The sequence below is a fragment of the Tasmannia lanceolata genome, unplaced genomic scaffold (assembly GCF_043159265.1).
Source record: "Tasmannia lanceolata isolate RefF3 unplaced genomic scaffold, GAP_Taslan_0.1 ptg000023l, whole genome shotgun sequence".
NCBI lineage: Eukaryota > Viridiplantae > Streptophyta > Magnoliopsida > Canellales > Winteraceae > Tasmannia > Tasmannia lanceolata.
In genome coordinates, this window is record NW_027518700.1 from 20,157,459 (window position 1) to 20,175,724 (window position 18,266).

At 36.2% G+C, this 18,266-nt stretch overlaps 1 pseudogene; it reads left to right on the forward strand.

Annotated features, from left to right (window-relative positions):
- The first annotated feature begins 3,756 nt into the window (after nt 1-3,756).
- Nucleotides 3,757-17,561, forward strand: LOC143855925 (ferric reduction oxidase 2-like; annotated as a pseudogene).
- The last annotated feature ends 705 nt before the right edge of the window (nt 17,562-18,266 follow it).

Below are 18,266 nucleotides of genomic sequence, written 5' to 3' on the forward strand. Positions count from 1 at the left end.
TCGTGCTCTCAACCCTTGTATAATTTAGCACGTAAATTATAGTATCTTATTGCCTGGCATATTTCTCAGGATTTTCGTGGACAATGGACCTCGGAGCCAATATCATACTATAATTTACGCACTCCAATTATGCAGGATTACTCGCAATTAGTATACGATTACGGTTGCGATCTCGACAGTTAAATTGTCACAGAATAGCCAATTTACAAAGGCAATCTATGAACCCTAAGATTTCTGTTTCAAAAAAGTTAGGGATTGCATTTCTGATGAAAACTTAAGGTTTTTTGGAGATTTTTACTGACTTTTGTATTGATTTGCTATTAAATTGTGATTTAATATCATTAAGACCAGATTGCTAGGAATACACAGTAACCCTAAGCAATCGAACTCCAAATCAGTTGAAACTTTTCTAGTAAAACGATATGGATGATTGTGGCTTACTGAAAAAAGTTCATGAATTATCATTAAGATTTGATATCAATTCCCGATTTTTTAAAATCCAAATCAGATTATAGATTAACACAGCAACCTATAGCATATCAATTTCAAATAAACTTAAACTCTTACAGTACAAAGATAATCATGAGATTAGACTACGGTATGACTTTCATGGATATTTATGACGATTTGATGCCCATTTAAATTCACACAAAAATCAGATGAAACTAAAGAATTACTTAAAAAACAAACCTAATGGTATCCTAAAATCAAATGAAAAATTCCAGTAGATATATAATAGATTATAGAATTTATTACCAAAATTACAAAACTTAAAACTTAAATCTCCTCCATAAAATTGGTTTTTAAATATAAGAGATCAATTTGTTTCGTAGGCGTTAAAACCCGTTTATTAAAATAAATTGTAAAACCTTATTAAATCTTTGCAAAATTAATTGAAAATATTTATCTAACATTCCAGTAACCAAAGTTACTGGTTTGTAAGAAAAATTTTGAACATATATTAATTTAATAAGAAAAAGAATTATGGCACATAAAACGAGGAAGCGATTAGAAAACAGTAAAAATCATATTTGTTTTAAAATATTTTTCAATGAAAACTTCAATTTATTATTAGGCTTTAATTCTGGAAAGTTTCATCAATTTTTAAAATGATTTGGTATTTATTAAAAATAGCCAAAATTTAAAATAATTAATAATCCAATTAAATAAACTCCAAAAAATGTGAAAATTTTTGGGTGATCTAAAAACCTTGTAAAACTACTGGAAACAAACTTTCACTAATTTGGGACATGATTTGATATCCTTTTGGCTCCATTCATCAAGAAATAACCATTTTCGGGGTTATTCTTTGAAAAATAGAATGAAAAATAAAACGGCTGAACCGCGGTTGAAAATTAAGTTTCCAGTAGTTTTGTATTTTATATAAAATCCAGAAAATATCATATTTTAAAAAGAACCATGTTTTCAAACACTTGCTTTGATAATCTAATTTAAAGCCATATTGAATAAAAACAAAAGAAAACCATTTTTAAATGGAGGAAAATTAATTTTTGGATCAAATTTTGGATTTTAAAAACTCATAATCTATATTATAACATACTGGAATTTCAAAGAAAAACTCGTTGATTTGATCCATCAAAATTAAAACCCTAGCATGTTTTTTCCACTTCACAAAGATGAGGAATCCTTATCGTTGATCGCGATCCTTGTCTCTAGGGTTGGTGATCCAAGATATACGCTCTGTCCAACCATTTTATACCCTAAAAAAAGGTAGAAAGAACACTCCAATAATTCTTGATTGTGTGATGCCTTGGAGAAGAAGAAGGAATTCAAGAATTCCTTTTGTGAAGAACACTTGAGAGAGAGATCACACTTAAAAAGAGAAAAAATAAATTTTCTTGAGAGGAGAGAGAAAAATGACGAATTTAGATTTTTTCCACATCTTTTTTGGATTGTTTGCTTTGATTTTTGTACAAAAAAAGTTAGGGTTAAGAAAGAAATAGTAATTTCCAATGTGAGAGCTCCCTTTTTGGCTTGTTTCCAATTTTCCCTTCTTGCTTTCTTTCTTTCTTGTTTCCAAATTGGATTTGATTCCAATCTTAATTTCTTATCAATCAAGACATGTTATTCTCATTCAACATTGCTTCTTTGGAAGAAAACCTTTTTAAGCAATCATTCCTCTTTTCCTTCTTTCCTTCTTTTCATTTTTTATTCTTTTTATTTTTCTTTTAACAAATATGATGTCACAATGGTGACATCATCAAGGTTGGGTGCTCAACTCATATGGGTCAACCATGTGGGCCGCCCACCATGGTAGTTGACCCATATGGGTGAACCCACATGAACTCCATCTTTGCGGGCTTTAGCCCAATGGGCCATTTCACACGAGTTTCGGGTTTTTCGTAAAAAAATCAATAAAATCTTTCTAAATTCAACATTCTATATATGGACCCAACCATTTGACATTTATGGTGCATCCCTCACACATGATCGGACCATCTTTTTTGGAAAATAACTTTTCGGACCAAAATGCCCCTACTTGACTGTTAGACATCCAAATTCGACCAAAATACCCTCAGATTGGTTCACGCCTAAAGGGAAAAATTAAAAATGGAAAGTCTTTGTGGTCAAACTTAAAAAATAGAAACTTTTAAAACTGGGTCCTTTCGGTGAGCAATATTAAACAGAATCATTTGGTATCCCCTGAAAATACCCAAAATGCCCTCAACACTTAGAATTTCGAAATTAAGCGAAACTCCTGAGAAATTCTAAATTTAGCAGGTTTTATAAAATTCAGGAAATCATTCATAATCTTTCAGACATATTTCGGGGATCAAAAGAAATACACAGGAAAAGACCAAATTACCCCGAGGTGCTAGAATTTGGCAAGACTAGGGAAAACCCTGAGAAATTCTAAAAATAGCAGATTTTTGAAAATTTATGAACGGACTCAAGATTTCTTAGACACAACTTAAGGACCAAATATGATATGTTTGGAAATGTCTAAAATACCCCCGAAGTGCAAGACTAAGAGAAAATCTTGAGAGATCTAAATTTAGCAGGTTTCCCAAAACTTACGAAATTACTCATAATCCATCAGCCGTACCCTCAAGATGGTTCTGGACATATGAGAAATGATTGAAATATCCATAAGATGATGAAAATGTGGAAGCCCCATGAGTTTCTAAAAATAGCAGCTTTTTTCAAAAAAATTTAAAATCACTCAAGATTTCTCAAATATAACTCGGGGTTCAAACGAGACACATCGGGAATGACCAAAATACCCCAGCAGTGCAACATAGGCAAAAATGAGGGAAACCCTGAAAATTCTAAAAATAGCAGGTTTTTTCATTTGCTTGGAAACTTGAACTTTCATCTTTCAGATGCCAAAGGAACCCCTAAAGACCTTCAGGATTGCGAATCAACTTCAAAACTCTCATAATGAAATGAAATCTACCCTAAAATGCATGGATGCCTAATCTAATGCTGAATATGGATTCAAAACTCGATGATACTACCGAATCTTTTGCTTTTTAAAGCGTAGCAAAATGGGGTGTCTACAGGTTTATGCCGTCAAACACTTACCTGATGGTACTATTGAGCGCCTTAAGGCACGGTTGGTGGCGAAAGGCTATACTCAGACCTTTGGTGTTGATTATTTAGAGACTTTCGCCGGTCGCTAAGATTCCGTCTGTTTGTGTTCTTCTATCTCTTGCAGTTACACATGACTGGCCTCTGCATCAGTTAGATGTCAAGAATGCCTTTTTACATGGTGAGCTTACTGAGGAGGTGTATATGGAGCAACCTCCTGGGTATATTGCTCAGGGGGCGATGTCCTCCTCAGTATGTCGGTTACGGAAGTCTATATACGGTCTCAAGCAGTCTCCTAGAGCCTGGTTTGGACGATTCAGTGATACTATCATGCACTATGGCATGAAGCAATGTGCAGTTGATCACTCCGTCTTCAGTTCTCATTCCACTACTGGTTGTGTGCTATTGATAGTATATGGCGATGACATCATCATTACAGGCACTGATTCAGAGGGGATACGCAGGTTGAAAACCTTCTTGCAGAACGAGTTTTCAACCAAAGATTTGGGTCGTCTCAGATACTTTCTTGGCATTGAGGTTGCATATTCTACTAGAGGTCTCTCCCTCTCACAGAGGAAATATGTACTAGATCTTCTTGAGGAGACAGGTCACCTTGGAGTGAAACCTGCGTCTGCTCCCATGGACCCAAATGGTAAACTTCTTCCAGAAGAAGGAGATTTATTAGATGACCCTGGCAGATATAGGAGGCTGGTGGGTAAGCTCATATATCTTACAGTCACTCGTCCAGATATATCATTTGTTGTTGGCTCAGTCAGCCAACATATGAGCTCATCCCGTACTTCTCGCTGGGCAGCAGTGATTCAGATTCTTCGCTACTTGAAAGAAGCACCAGGGAAAGGACTCGTATTCAAGAAGCATGATCATACCCGGGTAGAAGGCTTCTGTGATGTAGACTGGGCAGGATCTCCAGCAGATAGGAGATCTACCACTGGATATTGCACCTTTGTTGGTGGCAATCTAGTGTCATGGAAAAGTAAGAAGCAGAACATAGTCTCCAAGTCGAGTGCCGAATCAGAGTATCATGCTATGTCTCATACCAGCGGGGAGCTTATTTGGTTACGTTCTCTCCTTTTAGAGATTAGTTTCTCTTCATCTGCTCCAGCTGAGCTGTATTGTGACAATCAAGCTGCAATTCATATAGCTACTAATCCGGTCTTTCATGAGAGAACCAAGCATATAGAGGTTAATTGCCACTTCATTCGCCAAAGGACACAAAGAGGCGAGATTCATGTTTCTTTCACGAGATCTGCTGATCAGTTAGCAGATGTGTTCACAAAGCCCTTAAGCTATACAAAATTGAGTGACATATGTAACAAGCTTGGAATGTACAATATATACATTCCAGCTTGAGGGGGAGTGTTAGAAGGTGTATTGCATAGCCTAAGGGCATAGTGGTCTTTGTATGTTCTCTTTATATATAAATACTAAAGTAAGGGGGAGTAAACCCCACTTCTTCCTTTTCTCTCTAATCTCTTTTCCTCTCAACACAAATGATGATAGTTTGATGTGGTTCCTTCATTTTATAGTTAAAATTATACCTGATTGTGCTTTGGTTGGAAGACCTGTGTGTTAAAAGTCTGCATTAATCTTTGTCTTTATGAATGGTGCTTGATCCTTGACTTCAGCTGTAGTTATGATTTTAGTCTTGATGATCCGTGATCATAGAATGATTCAAGGATTAGCGTTAGCAAACTGGTTTGATGATGATTTAGGGTCACAAATTGATTTTAGCCTCTTGGTGGTGCTATGTGGTTGCAAGCTGAATGGCTAATATTTTTGTGGTTAGTAAAAAAGAGAGGGTGATTTAAATAGGGAAAGTGTATCAATATCAATTCCCTATATACGAGAGAAATGATACAAATATCACTTTATCTTGCTTTGGATACCCTTGAAAGTGGAAATGAATGGTCAAGATATGTTAGTGAAGGCCGTTTAGAGAAGGAAAAGATATGAACATGCTATTTATGTATGGGTTTCTTTGCCCGAATCCCTTTGGTAAGCTAAAAAATAAGTAAAAGGGAAATACATACAAGGGAGCTGTTCGAAGAGGAGAAAGGGGGCTGAGTGTATAGTTTTCCTTGAGGTTTGTTCTTATCCGAAATCCCCTGTAGGATTATTTTTTAAAGCAAAGTATATTGGATAAGGGGTTTGAACTAATAAAAGGCTTAATATTCTAATGACCTTTTGGCAAATTTCTGTTGAAAGGGGAGACCCTTGGGATGACATTGCATAGGGTATTTTATAGGTGGGCTGTTGCATATGTGAAGAGTCACATAGATTGATTCTATAGATGGTAATAATCTTTGAGATAAGGCATTTAGAGAACACATCACAAGCGTTCAAATTTTATGTTACTTGCCGTCTAGACGATGTAATATTTTGTGCTTAAGTAAATGAAATGAATTGGTGCGTGCTTATCTGTGGATGCAATTGCTCTTACATAACCCTATAAGATATTGTAGGTCGATTCACGATTTTTATACAAGATATTTCTATGAGTATATCATATTCATTATCTGGAATGCAGGGCAAGTTGATTGTTGTTTAGCTTAGATTTCATATAATTTGTAGGATGATTGTTTTATATATCTTATTGTAGTTGTTGTAAATATTATCATTTATTCGAGATAACATCTTTAAGAATTGAGGATGTAGTTGTCAAATGCTTTCTTTATCTTTAAAAAAAAAATTGGTTTTATGAGTAAAAAGTCCAAGAACAGGTTCTAAACTTTATAAAACAGAATTGAATGCTATCTTACTCATTTTTTTTTTAAGAATTCCTTCATTAGCTTGATGACTTCTGAAGATTTAGCTATAGCTTGAGATCTTTCACTAAGCATTTTTTTAAGATGTCATAGCAATTCGAGATTGTTGATGATAAGGGCAATGATGGCAATAGCCCAAGCCCATCATTAGGGGACTTGCACAGTCTGAGCAATGCTCCCCTCCTTTGTTAGAAGATTTTTTTTAGTCTTTTAGACATGTACCATAGATATGAGTTCTTCTCATTGTAAGGGCAATGAAAGAATTATCTACAACCCTTTTAGGAAACAAGCTGTGTCTCGTATAGAAATGGCATACCCTTTGGAGACATGCTTTGTCTCATTGGTAAGTCAACCCATAAGAGACAATTCAAGTCTCACAAAGTTGCACTCCTAGGAGACTAGCCCAATCTCATGCTAGAGCATTTTCACCTCATTAGCCAGAGGCTAGCTTAGCCTTTTAAATACATATCCAGATATATCATTGCAGGGCAATGATGAAAATACTTGGAGCCCCTCTCTTTTAAGAGACTTGCCTAGTCTCATTAGTACCTCTCCTTGTCTCTCCTTTCTCTAGAAGACATGTTTTGTCTAAATAGCACCCCCTCTTAGAGTTACTAATCTAGGAGTCAGTCTTTAGCATAGGAATCAGTCATTCAGTTTCAGGAGTCAGTCCTATCATCATAGGGGTTAGGATTTTGTCCAACCTCTCATCAAGTCATGTGATCTTGTCCACTCCTGCAAGGTATAGGATGCTGTCCAACCCTTGCAGAGTCGTAATTCTGTCCAATTCTCCCGCAAAGCATAGGATGCTGTCCAACCTTTGCGAGATATCTGGAGTCTGTCCTCTCCTTATGATGATAGGATTCTGTCCTCTAGTATCAAAAACAACAAAAACACATCAAAAACATCCGAAAAACCAAAAATCTCAAAAATCTTGAGTCAATAGGAGTAGTTAGGAAAGTCTGTTCCGAATTACGTTGGCTTGATCATCTTCCACGAGGTACATAGTGCAGCTTGGGATCTTCATCCCAGGTCCAGCCAAACTTTTTAAAATAAATATTTCAAACCTTCCAAAAATACAAAACCTCTTCAAAACCTTTTCGAAAATATCTTCCCCTAGAGTTAGGAATCTATCTTAGATATTTGAGGTGTTTTAGAGTTAGGAGTCTGTTCTGATTGTGTTGATATGCTATGTCTTGTCGTGTGAGTGTCTCTAGAGTTAGGAGGCCTCTAGTCGTGGTCAGTTAGACATTTAGTCGAACCGATGGCTAGACTAGGAAATATTTAGTTAGCCCATGGTTTTCCTTAAGACACATAGCCTAGTTACACATAAGATTTAGGTTCTAGATGGTTAGGCATCGTAGTTTAGAATAGGTCATTGAGCTACGTTGATTCTGATTCTTCCCAAGGCCGGGATACGTAGAGCAGCCGGGATGGATGGCCATCCTGGTCCGAGTCAAGTATTGCATTAGAGTCTTTGGGTTCGTCATGTCGAGTTGTGTGTGGAGTCAAGTTGTGATGTGTCTTTTGTTGTGTTTTCTTACTTTCTTGTATTGACCTTATACCTTTAGCTGTTGCATGTATGTGCTCGCCCATCAGAACTTAGACATCAATTAGGCATGACATTCATAACCTAGATATTCTTAGGTGACATTTCTTTCATTTCTTTGCGTGTGCTTATTATTCATCTCCGAGACATGCATGATTAGATAGACGTCTTCTCGGAGATATATGTTACCATTTCACATGACTTTCGCCCAAAACTCTTCAAAATCAATAAATAAATGGCATAAGAGACCAGGTGCTCGCACTTGGGCGGATGAGGTGCTCTTCGGACCTTCCAAATTCGTAACCAGGCACAAACATTCTTTATATCTCTGGTTGTCCATTGCAACAAAGCATAGTATGGGATCCAGGGCCTACTTCCTTGGATAGCGACTCCTCTTTGTTTAAGGTACGTCTCGAATCCGGGCTAGTCCCCGAATCGAGAGGTATCTCACTCTTCATCGCCGCTCATAATGTGAGAGGCACTTCTTTCGAGAGATCCTTGGTAGAGCTCTCCTTCACGTAGATGATATAGAGAGACTTCCGGGGGCTCGTCCCCCGCCTCTCTTGGATCGGGGTCCACAGTGTCCAATGCGACCAAGTGTAGACATCCCATTTTGACCGTGCCCTAAACCTTCCAATTTTGTACGAAACCCCATCAAATCAACTAGGTAAGGTCCCAAACTTCACCCTAAGCTAGATTAGAGTCTCACTGAGGTCCCCTCTAAATTTCGTCGAAATCCAAATTGATTTGCCTTGCGAACGAGCCTCGAGAGCATCGTAGTATAAGTGTATAGGGGGTTTGAATTAATCAGGAAAGGGGCTGTCCATGGGGGAAAAGAGATAAAAGTATCATTTTCATATAAGAGGGGGGTGAATTAGCTCGTCTGAGACGAAGCCGATTCGTGCGCCAATCAAATATTGGCGCGCCCACCATTTCTGTGTGCTTATTAATTTAGGTTGTGCCAATATCGGTGGCTTTTCATTTTAATATAAAATACCAAAAAAATCAGAAAAAAATGCTCATTCTCGCAGACAGAAAGAGAGAGAGAGAGAGAGAGAGAGAAGAAATCCCCAAATCAAAACCCTCGATCCATACTTCTTCCTCTCCGATCCATTCTTTCCGACGAATCTACCGGACTCCAGTTATTTTTCCGCCGGATTTTCTTTCTTCTTTATTCTGTTGTTTTTGTTCTCATATTCCTATTTGTAGTGTGAAGTTTTAGAATCTCAGATTTGTTTTCATCTCAAACCTAAGCTTTTGCCTTTTCTTCTCCGATCTTCCATCAAGATCTATTGTTACTTTAAGCTGCTAGTTCTTCATTCTTTTCCTTTTATTCGAACCCTAGCTTCCTATAAACTTTAGATCTGATCATCCTCCGGCAATTCTCCAATCAAGTTTTTTTGTTTTTACAGATTTGCATTCTTTGTTAAATTTTGTCCCTTTCTAACCTGGAAATTCGTAGATTTGCAGTTTTCCCTTTCTTAAACCTTAGATCTGTCATTATCTACCCTAAGACTTAAGATCGGTGATTTTCTTCTTGAAAAATCTTAGATCTACAGCAGTTGATTGTGAAGATATTATACAAAGAAAAAAAAAAGATTCGATATTTTTAGCAAGATCGTGAGTTCAGGTGATCTTTTTGTTCTGAAAGGGGTTTGATCTTGGAGAATTTAAGCAGTTGAGGTAGTCCAAGAGGTATTATCCTTAAATTTTCTTTAAAGTACGGTTAGTTTAATTCTTAATTTGCTAATTGAATTTCCTGTACATGTTTTAGTTTAGAAAAGTCTGAGATTTGAACTCTAATCGATTATAATTTTTATAGGCTTAAAAATTGCATGTTAGAATTTTAGATCGGCTCACTATACTCATTTTCAGGTCTGTTTTGGTATCGATACTTGTATTAAAATGTGAGATTGATTACTCCTTAAATAAGTATATAAAGAGGTTCCTGTAGGGTAAGATTTTGGCTAATTAATGAAAAATCAATTTCAAACAATTCTGTTCAGTTATCAGTTAATTTTTCTGAATAGTTGTACATAATTTGATCATTTGTCCCTTGTTGAAAAATGATTTTTTATCCAAAAGTAAGATATTCATCTATTTTCTTTTGTCTCATGATTAGCGTTTCTATTTTCTGAAATATGAAACTGGCCTGAGATCATTAAATTAATGAAGACTCTTGTTTCTGGATGAAAATTTTGTATTTACAATAATAGTCAACTTGTTCTCATCTTAATCGAATTTTATAGAGCCATAATTCTTAGCTTTATTGCCTTAAGTTGTTGCTGTCACTATGAGTTGTCCTCTTAAAATTTTTTATCCAAAATAGACATGTACAACACTTGTCCATTATCAGTTTATAAGTATCTGCAATTTCTGTTTTGTAGCATCCCATGCACATTTGAATTATCCTCAGTCTTTATGTATAAAATGGTCATTTGTCATACATTTTTATGTTTGATTCATTTATGTATACTTGTACGGCTGAGAGGTCACCTCTTTCATGGCATAAGTGGGATCAAATCATTTAAACTTTGGTGGTCTAATTAGAAAAGGTATAGCTGTTGAGATTGTTGTCATGACATTTCATTACAGTTGGATGGAATTCTCTCTGTGTGTTGGTCATATGTATGAGGGAGTATGCCTTGTACTAATTCAAATTTGTTGTGACTCTAGTTTACCTTTGGTTTTGAAATTTGAACCTAGTTATTTGGAATACTCCTTCATGTTCAAATATAGGATATAGCTGTCATTCTTGAAAATTAAACTGAAATTATAAGGAGAAGGTTCTAGTCAAGTGTTGTATATTTTAGCTTCAGAAAATCTATTTGGAGTTGAGAGTGTTTATCTCAGCTAGCCTGGGGAGGTCATAATTATAATGCTTGGGTTAAACCTGTTTAAGTATAAGTAATTATGCTAAAAGTGTTTATTTTAGATACAAACTCTAAGTTCAAAAGAATTCCATTTCTAATCTTATTCTTCCCTTTTTAGTTACCATCTTTTCTGAGTGTTATCCTCATAATTGACCTACTGTGTTTAAAGTATTTCCTGTTAGTATAAATAGAATAATATTCTTATTATGAGGGCATTTATAGTTTATTTCTTGATATAATGTGTAGGCTTTATCACATGATAAAGTATATGTAGCAGAGCTTAAATATTGTATTTACATGATTGTAGGCTCTTCAATAACCATGGTCACTATATGATCCAATTCACGTTTTTTTTTTTAGATCAGGAAGTCTTAGTGGGCTGGAAACATGTGTAATCTGATTTTGTTACCTTTACTTAATAATAGGTTTATAAGTTGAGAGCATGAAAATGACAATGTTTAGAAGTAGGATAATGATTTTTGATAATTTCCTTGGCCTAATAGAAGACAAAAACTATTAAATGAAGTAGTTCTCATTCAAATACATTCACTTTATCATTTTTAATGAGACCTATACCTTGTACATGTTTGGATAATGGCATGAAAAGTTGATAAAATCTGATGAGTAGAATTAAATGAGAAAGAGTATTATATGCTATGTATCCTTAAACTGAATTGATAGAGTTCTAAATACCTCTGTTGCTTTTGGTTTGAGTAGTTCAAATAGCGTACTTTTGATTTTATGGATCCTACTTGAACTATTCCTTATTTCTATGCTTTAGTATTGCCGAAAGAGTTTTAAGTATGTCAAAGGATTTTGTAGAGAATTTTAGACTTGTACGTTTAGAAATCTTGTTGCATTTTCTCATTGTATTTTAGCTCATCAAGTGATCTCTGTGCAAAAGTTTCAGTTGTACTCATGCTCATATGTTAAGTGTTTTACTTTATGATCTTTATAAATATATCAAGTGGTGGTTATGGATCGCCTAAGTTATTCCATTAGATATTTTAAATCTATACAACAAGGGTTTTCAGCAGGCTACTGATCCATTATAGTAGATATTTGCATAATCTATAGACCTGTCATATGTATGTTAAATACTTTTTCTAAAAAATTTTACTTTGATTTATCTAAGTTTTTATTTTAGACAGTATCAATGCTATGAATTACATAACAAGTATAATTAGATATCTCTGATCGTCAAAATAAGATTGGATGAACTTTCGCACTATGGGTAAGTATTTAGGATATTAGATGTGACTAGTAGAGGTGTTTATTTGATGGTTACTAAGTATATGCACACATGTTTCAGCTCATTATACGCTATCCTTTTGTATATTTTATTTAAAAATCAGGTTTGGAGTGAATGCATTAGTTTTGCTTTTGAAATTTTAGATGTCATTTTTCTATTATACTTTACAATTTAGTATAATTTTACTTTAGAAATAGTGGTCTGAACATATATTTTGTCTCTGGGTTTAAAGATTGAGCTATAGTTGTCAATTTTGGGTCATGATTACAAGAAACCTTTTGGTTATTAATGTTAGAGCCACGTTTGTTTTGGAGAAAGAATTGAATAGGTTTTAACATTATTTACATGATTGATTGTTATTCCTGACACTTCCATGGTTATGCACAAAATCTGTACACATTTCATGCCCAGTTTTGCCTAAAATCTGAACATATTTCATGCCCAGTTTTGCCTAAAATCTTAACACATTTCATGCCCAGTTTTGCCTAAAATCTGAACACATTTCATGCCCAGTTTTGCCTAAAATCTGTCTAGATTTCATGCCCAGTTTTGCCTAAAATCTGTCCACATTTCATGCCTAGTTTTGCCTAAAATCTGTCCAGATTTCATCCCAGTTTTGCCTAAAATCTGTCCACATTTCGTGCCCAGTTTTCACACAAGATTTATACAGATTCAGCCCCACTGCTGCCTGCCCCTGTTTCAACACAGATTTCACTCATTTTGGCTCCTGTTTGAGCACAGATTTCATTCAGTGCAGCCTCATTTTTAGCACAAATTCCATCGATAGTTCACCCTCTTTTAATTGCATGGATTTTGGAGTTAGTGGAAATAAAATGATCAGCAGGTTGGGTGATAAGGATTATTTCAAGAGAAAAATTTTCTGGGTTTGTGTCCGTGCATAGCATATAAATGTTAACATCTGTATAACAAGAAGGAAATTTACTTGATTTAATTCGATGAAATATAGGTTCAGTATTCTTGTTGGTTGTGATAATTTTCAATACTTTCAGTACTCATTTTATATATGCACCACATCATATTCACTTGGAAGAGAGAAAGGATTTTAATACTAATGCTAGTTGATGGTATTTGCACGTTTATCTAACTGTTGATTAAATGTTATTGCATGATACTTATATCCTCTTAATCATCGAGATTTTGAAGGAGATTCAATTATTAGATCATTAAAGGGTTTCATCAGAAAATTCTTCAAAGAGTGCACCCAATCATCAAGTAATTGTTTTTTATGTTAACCACAAATATACTTTGTGTTAAGCACCTGTTTTAGAAGTATAAAAATATGCAGCCATATATTTCACTTGTGCTCAGAGTGATACTTCACATGTTTCCTTCATTTAAAATAATCCATATTTCCCTTGATTTAGTATTGCATCTGTGAGGAGGTAAACTCTATATTTTAAAATTATGAGTACTTCAGCTTGACTATAGCAATGACGATGGCAGAATATGATAGTTGAAAACTTCTCTTTATCTTAATGCTAATCATGTTATATTTCTTTTGAAAGGAGTGGTTGGATATATTTGGGATTTTACTTGTAAGATTAGGAGGTGCTGGCATATATTTAGATGGTAGTGAATTATGAATCTCATTAAACATATTCTTTTTTTCAAATATTTGGAGATTAGATATTGTCATTTGATCAGCATCTTTAGAAGAATATTCCTAATGTGATCAATAGCTTTATAGATGAACATGTTACTTTTAAATAAAGCATTATATTGTGATGAATGATAACTTTTAACTCATAAGAGGATATACATTAGTTGAGATATGGAACAGTCACCATAATTTCTGACAATAGTATTTGAGATTTTCTAAGAGTGATATAAATGTCTAGTTATTTTAAATAATGTAAAATTTGGGTGTGATTTTCAAATTTGATTTTGTTAAAAGTCATGGCCGGGCGATGAAGGTGCTAGCCCAAGCCCATCTTTAGGGGACTTGCTCAGTCCAAGTAATGTTCCCCTTTTTATTTAGTAGACTAACATAGTTTTTTAGACACTTCTTAGATAGTAGAGCCCTCATTAGGAGACATACTATGTTTCATTAGGTAGTTCTCATTTGGAGATGATCCTCATTTAAAATATACCATTAGGGAGTGTACCTTGGTTTAATAGAGAGATACGCATAGGAGGCATACAGTGTCTCATTTATAGAACCTCCCCTACTTGTACTTCAATCTATAACCCCTCTTTAGTATTGTTTGGTTTAGAGGTTTATCCTTAGAGACTAGTTTAGTTTTGTTCAGGTCTAACTTGTTAGGAACCTTATCTTTTTTTTTTCTTTTTTTTTAGATTTCAGTTACTTGTTTGTGGTTTAGTTCAAGTGTCTTTGACACTAGTTTGCTTGTTCGGGGTTTCCCCGTAGCTTTAGGGTTTTGCCCTAGTTTGTTGCTTTGTATGTTCTCTTTAGGTCTTTGACCAAAAGATTAAAAACGTTTTAAAAATCTAAAAAACACTTGAACGATTTAAAAATCAAAACAAAAACATTTGAAATATCTTAAAATTCAAAAACATATGAAAACTTTAAGACATAAAAAAGCTTTAAATCATTTGGAATGTTAAGCTTTTTAGTGGTAATTAGGAGAGTTCGTTTCGAACTACGTTGGCTTGATCCTCTTTCAAGAGGTACGTAGTGCAGCTTGGGATCCACATCCCAGGTCCAGCCAAACCTTTAAAAATAAAATTTGTCAAACCTTCCAAAAATGCAAAAAACTTCTTCAAAACCTTTTTCAAAGAGATCTTCCCCTAGAGTTAGGAGTCTGTCCTGGCCGTTTGGTTTGTTTTAGAGTTAGGAGTCTGTCCTGATTTGTTTGATATTGTGTGTCCTGTCGTGTGAGTGTCCCTAGAGTTAGGAGGCCTCGAGTCGATCGGTTAGACATTTAGTCAAACCGGTGGCTAGACTAGGAAGCATATAGTCAGCCCATGGTTTTCCTTAGGTTGCACAGCCTAGATACACATAGGATGTAGGGCCCACCTGCATTAGCTTAGGGCTAAACTAACTTGCATCAGTTAGGGCATATAGAGAGTCCTAAAAATTACAATTCACCTGAACTTAAGCAATCATGCAAAAAGCTTTAAAAATCAGTCAAGTCTAGTGGATCGAGTCTATGATAGCGGTTCTAGATGGTTAGGCATCGTAGTTTAGAATAGGGCATCGAACTACGTTGACTCCGATTCTTCCCAAGGCCGGGATACGTAGAGCAGCTGGGATGGACGGCCATCTTGGTCCGAGTTAAGTCGCATTAGAGTAAGGATTTGTCTTGTCCTGTCATATATAGGATTGATTTGTGTTTTATGTTTTGGTGTGTTTTCTTACTTTCTTGTACTGATATTATACCTTTAGCTGTAGCTTGGATGTGTATGTCCACCAGAACTTAGATACCCATTAGGTATATCACTCATAACTTAGCTTTGCTTAGGTGACACATTTTTCATTTCATTTTGTATGCTTATTTCTTTATCCTCAGAAAATGCATGCTTAAGTAGACGATTCCTGAGAATTGTTCCTATTTCATATGATTTTCGCCCGAAACTCTTTGAGGTTAATAATAAATGGCATAAGAGACCAAGTGCTTGCACTCGGACGAATCGGGGGTGCTCTTCAGACCTTCTTCATTTGTAATCAGGCACGGACCCATACATATCTCTGGTTATCCATGGTATATGGAGCATATTTTGTTTGAGGATTCATGGCCGTATACCATGGATGGCGACTCTGAGTTTGTTTAGGTATGTTTCGAATCCGGACTTGTTCCCGAATCGAGAGGTATCTCTTTTATATCGCCACTCGTGCTATGCTATGAGGGTGGCAACCATTTTGAGAGTTCCTTGGTAGAGCTCTCCATTCACGTGGATGATCCAAGAGGTCGCTGGGGGCTCGTCCCCCACCTCTCTCTCCGGATCGGGGTCCACACCAAGGTAAATGCTGGGGCATTATTTTCTTAGGAATCCTTGTGGTGTGCCGGAATAAGATTCTCATGCTTGTCTTGTTAATGCTATACCAGGTAGAATACTCAGTGGGTGTAAATTTTCAGTATATATATATATATATATATATATATATATATATATATATATATATATATATATATATATATATATACATTTGTGTGGTGTATGAGTGGCTCCCTTATTTTGCTTGGCTCAAGAGGCAATGAGCAGTCCAGTTCATTTTGGGATTAAATGTTCATGGATGAATTCCTTAAGCTCTTGTCCTTGCTTAGAGAAGAGATAAGGGTGCTTTAGAGGGTTGCAAAATAGAAATAGTTCAGTGAAGTTGGATTGGCGGAAGCATTAGGGTTACTGGGGAGCATCTGTTGTGCCTTTCTCTTCTTCCCAATCACTCGAGGATCGTCGATCTGGTCACTTGTGGGTCTTACCTCAGAAGCCAGTAGTATCATGGCATGTGTTTCACAATTATATTTGCTGCGACCAACCAGATTTCGCAGTTGATAAAATGGGATAAAGTTGGGGTTGCAAATGTGGCGGGGGAGTTAGCTTTGCTTGCTGGATTAGTCATGTGGGTTATTAGTTCCTCTCGCGCAAGGCACAAGATGTTTGAGCTCTTCTACTACACCCACCACCTCTACTTCCTTTTCCTCTTCTTCTTCGTATTGTGCATTGGGATTTCGTTCTTTTGCCTTATTCTACCTGGTGTTTTCCTTTTCTTGGTCGATCGTTACTTAAGATTCTTTCGATCAAGACGGTATGCTCGATTTGTTCTTGCCCGTATTCTACTTCATGAAGCTATGGAGCTGAACTTCTCCAAGGCTCCGGGGCTGAATTATACTCCAGCAAGCATGGTTTTTGTCAATATCCCAAGCATTTCCAATATGCAATGACACCCCCACCGACATTTCCCGAACCCAATTCCTGCTCGAGGCCTTCGTCACAAGAGCGAAAGAGCCCGCGACCAGTAGCCAAAAGCTCCTTCGAACCGTATGGTTCAAGCCGAGCCCATCTACCCAATCTTGGATCCAAGTAGTTGGCTATGGCTAGGTGCCGTAATTTCGACTTCCTTTCTCATATTCCTAATACTTATGGGCATTGTTACCCGTTACTACATATACCCAATTGATCAAAGCGCATACCGGATCTTCTCGTATTCACTGAGAGCTCTCTTGAGCATTTTATTCATATGTGTCTCAATAGTTGTGACGGCTAGTGGTGCTACTTTGTGGAACAAGAAGCAAAATGCCATGGAAGGGAAGCAGATAGAGAGCATGGAGACACCAACGTTGTCCCCGGGATCGTGGTTCTGCAATGCAGATAGAGAGCTGGAGAGTCTCCCACACCAATCTCTTATTCAAGTGACCAGGGTTCACTTTGGTGCAGGGCTTGATCTCAAAAAGATGTTGTTGGACTGTGAAGGATCGAGTGTCGGCATTTTGGTATGTGGGCCAGAGGGGATGCGCCATGAGGTAGCAACTATCTGCTCATCTATATTGGCTCATAACCTGCCATGCAATAAAGCCCTCCCCTTTAGAGAGACAAGCTATGTCTCAGTAGAAAAGTCAAACCTTTAGGAGACTATCTTGGTCTCATTAGAAGAGTCCTCCCATAGGAGACATGCTTTGTCTCATTTATAGAGTTCCCCCTTTTAGGAGGCTTGCCTAGCCTCATTTGTGGAACGTCCTCATAAGTAGAAGACTAACCTAGTCTTTTAGTTGTCTTGATCCTACTTATCATTGCAAGGGCAATGATAAGGTTATTTGGAGCCCACCTTTGTGTCTAGGAGGCATGCCCTGCCTCTTTAGAGAGTCTTTGACAAGCGTTGACTTATTTCCCCTCATTCTTATTTTGGTAGTGTTATTAGAGAGTCATTGACTCATTCCTTCCCCCCTTCTTAGTGTAGTTAGCTATGAGTTTTCCCTTTAAAGTTGTTGTCTTTCCTCTTGGTTAGAGACTAACTCAATCTTATCAGAGTTTTGCTAACTTGGGATCTTAAATTATTTTCATTTTTTTTCTTGGGGCACTTGTTTACTTGTCTGTGGTTTATTCGTGTCTTTGACACTAGTTTCTTATTCGGGGTTTTTCCTTTTCCTTTAGGGCTTTGTCCTAGTTTGTGGTTATGCTTGCGTGTTCCCTGTAAGAGTGAAAGCATTTAAAGGTCCTAAAGCATTGAGGAATTTTAAAAATCCAAAAACATTAGAAATTTAAAACATCAAAAACATTTGAAAACATCAAAAACCTTGAAAAAATCTAAAGTGCTGAGTTTTTAGGAGCGTAGT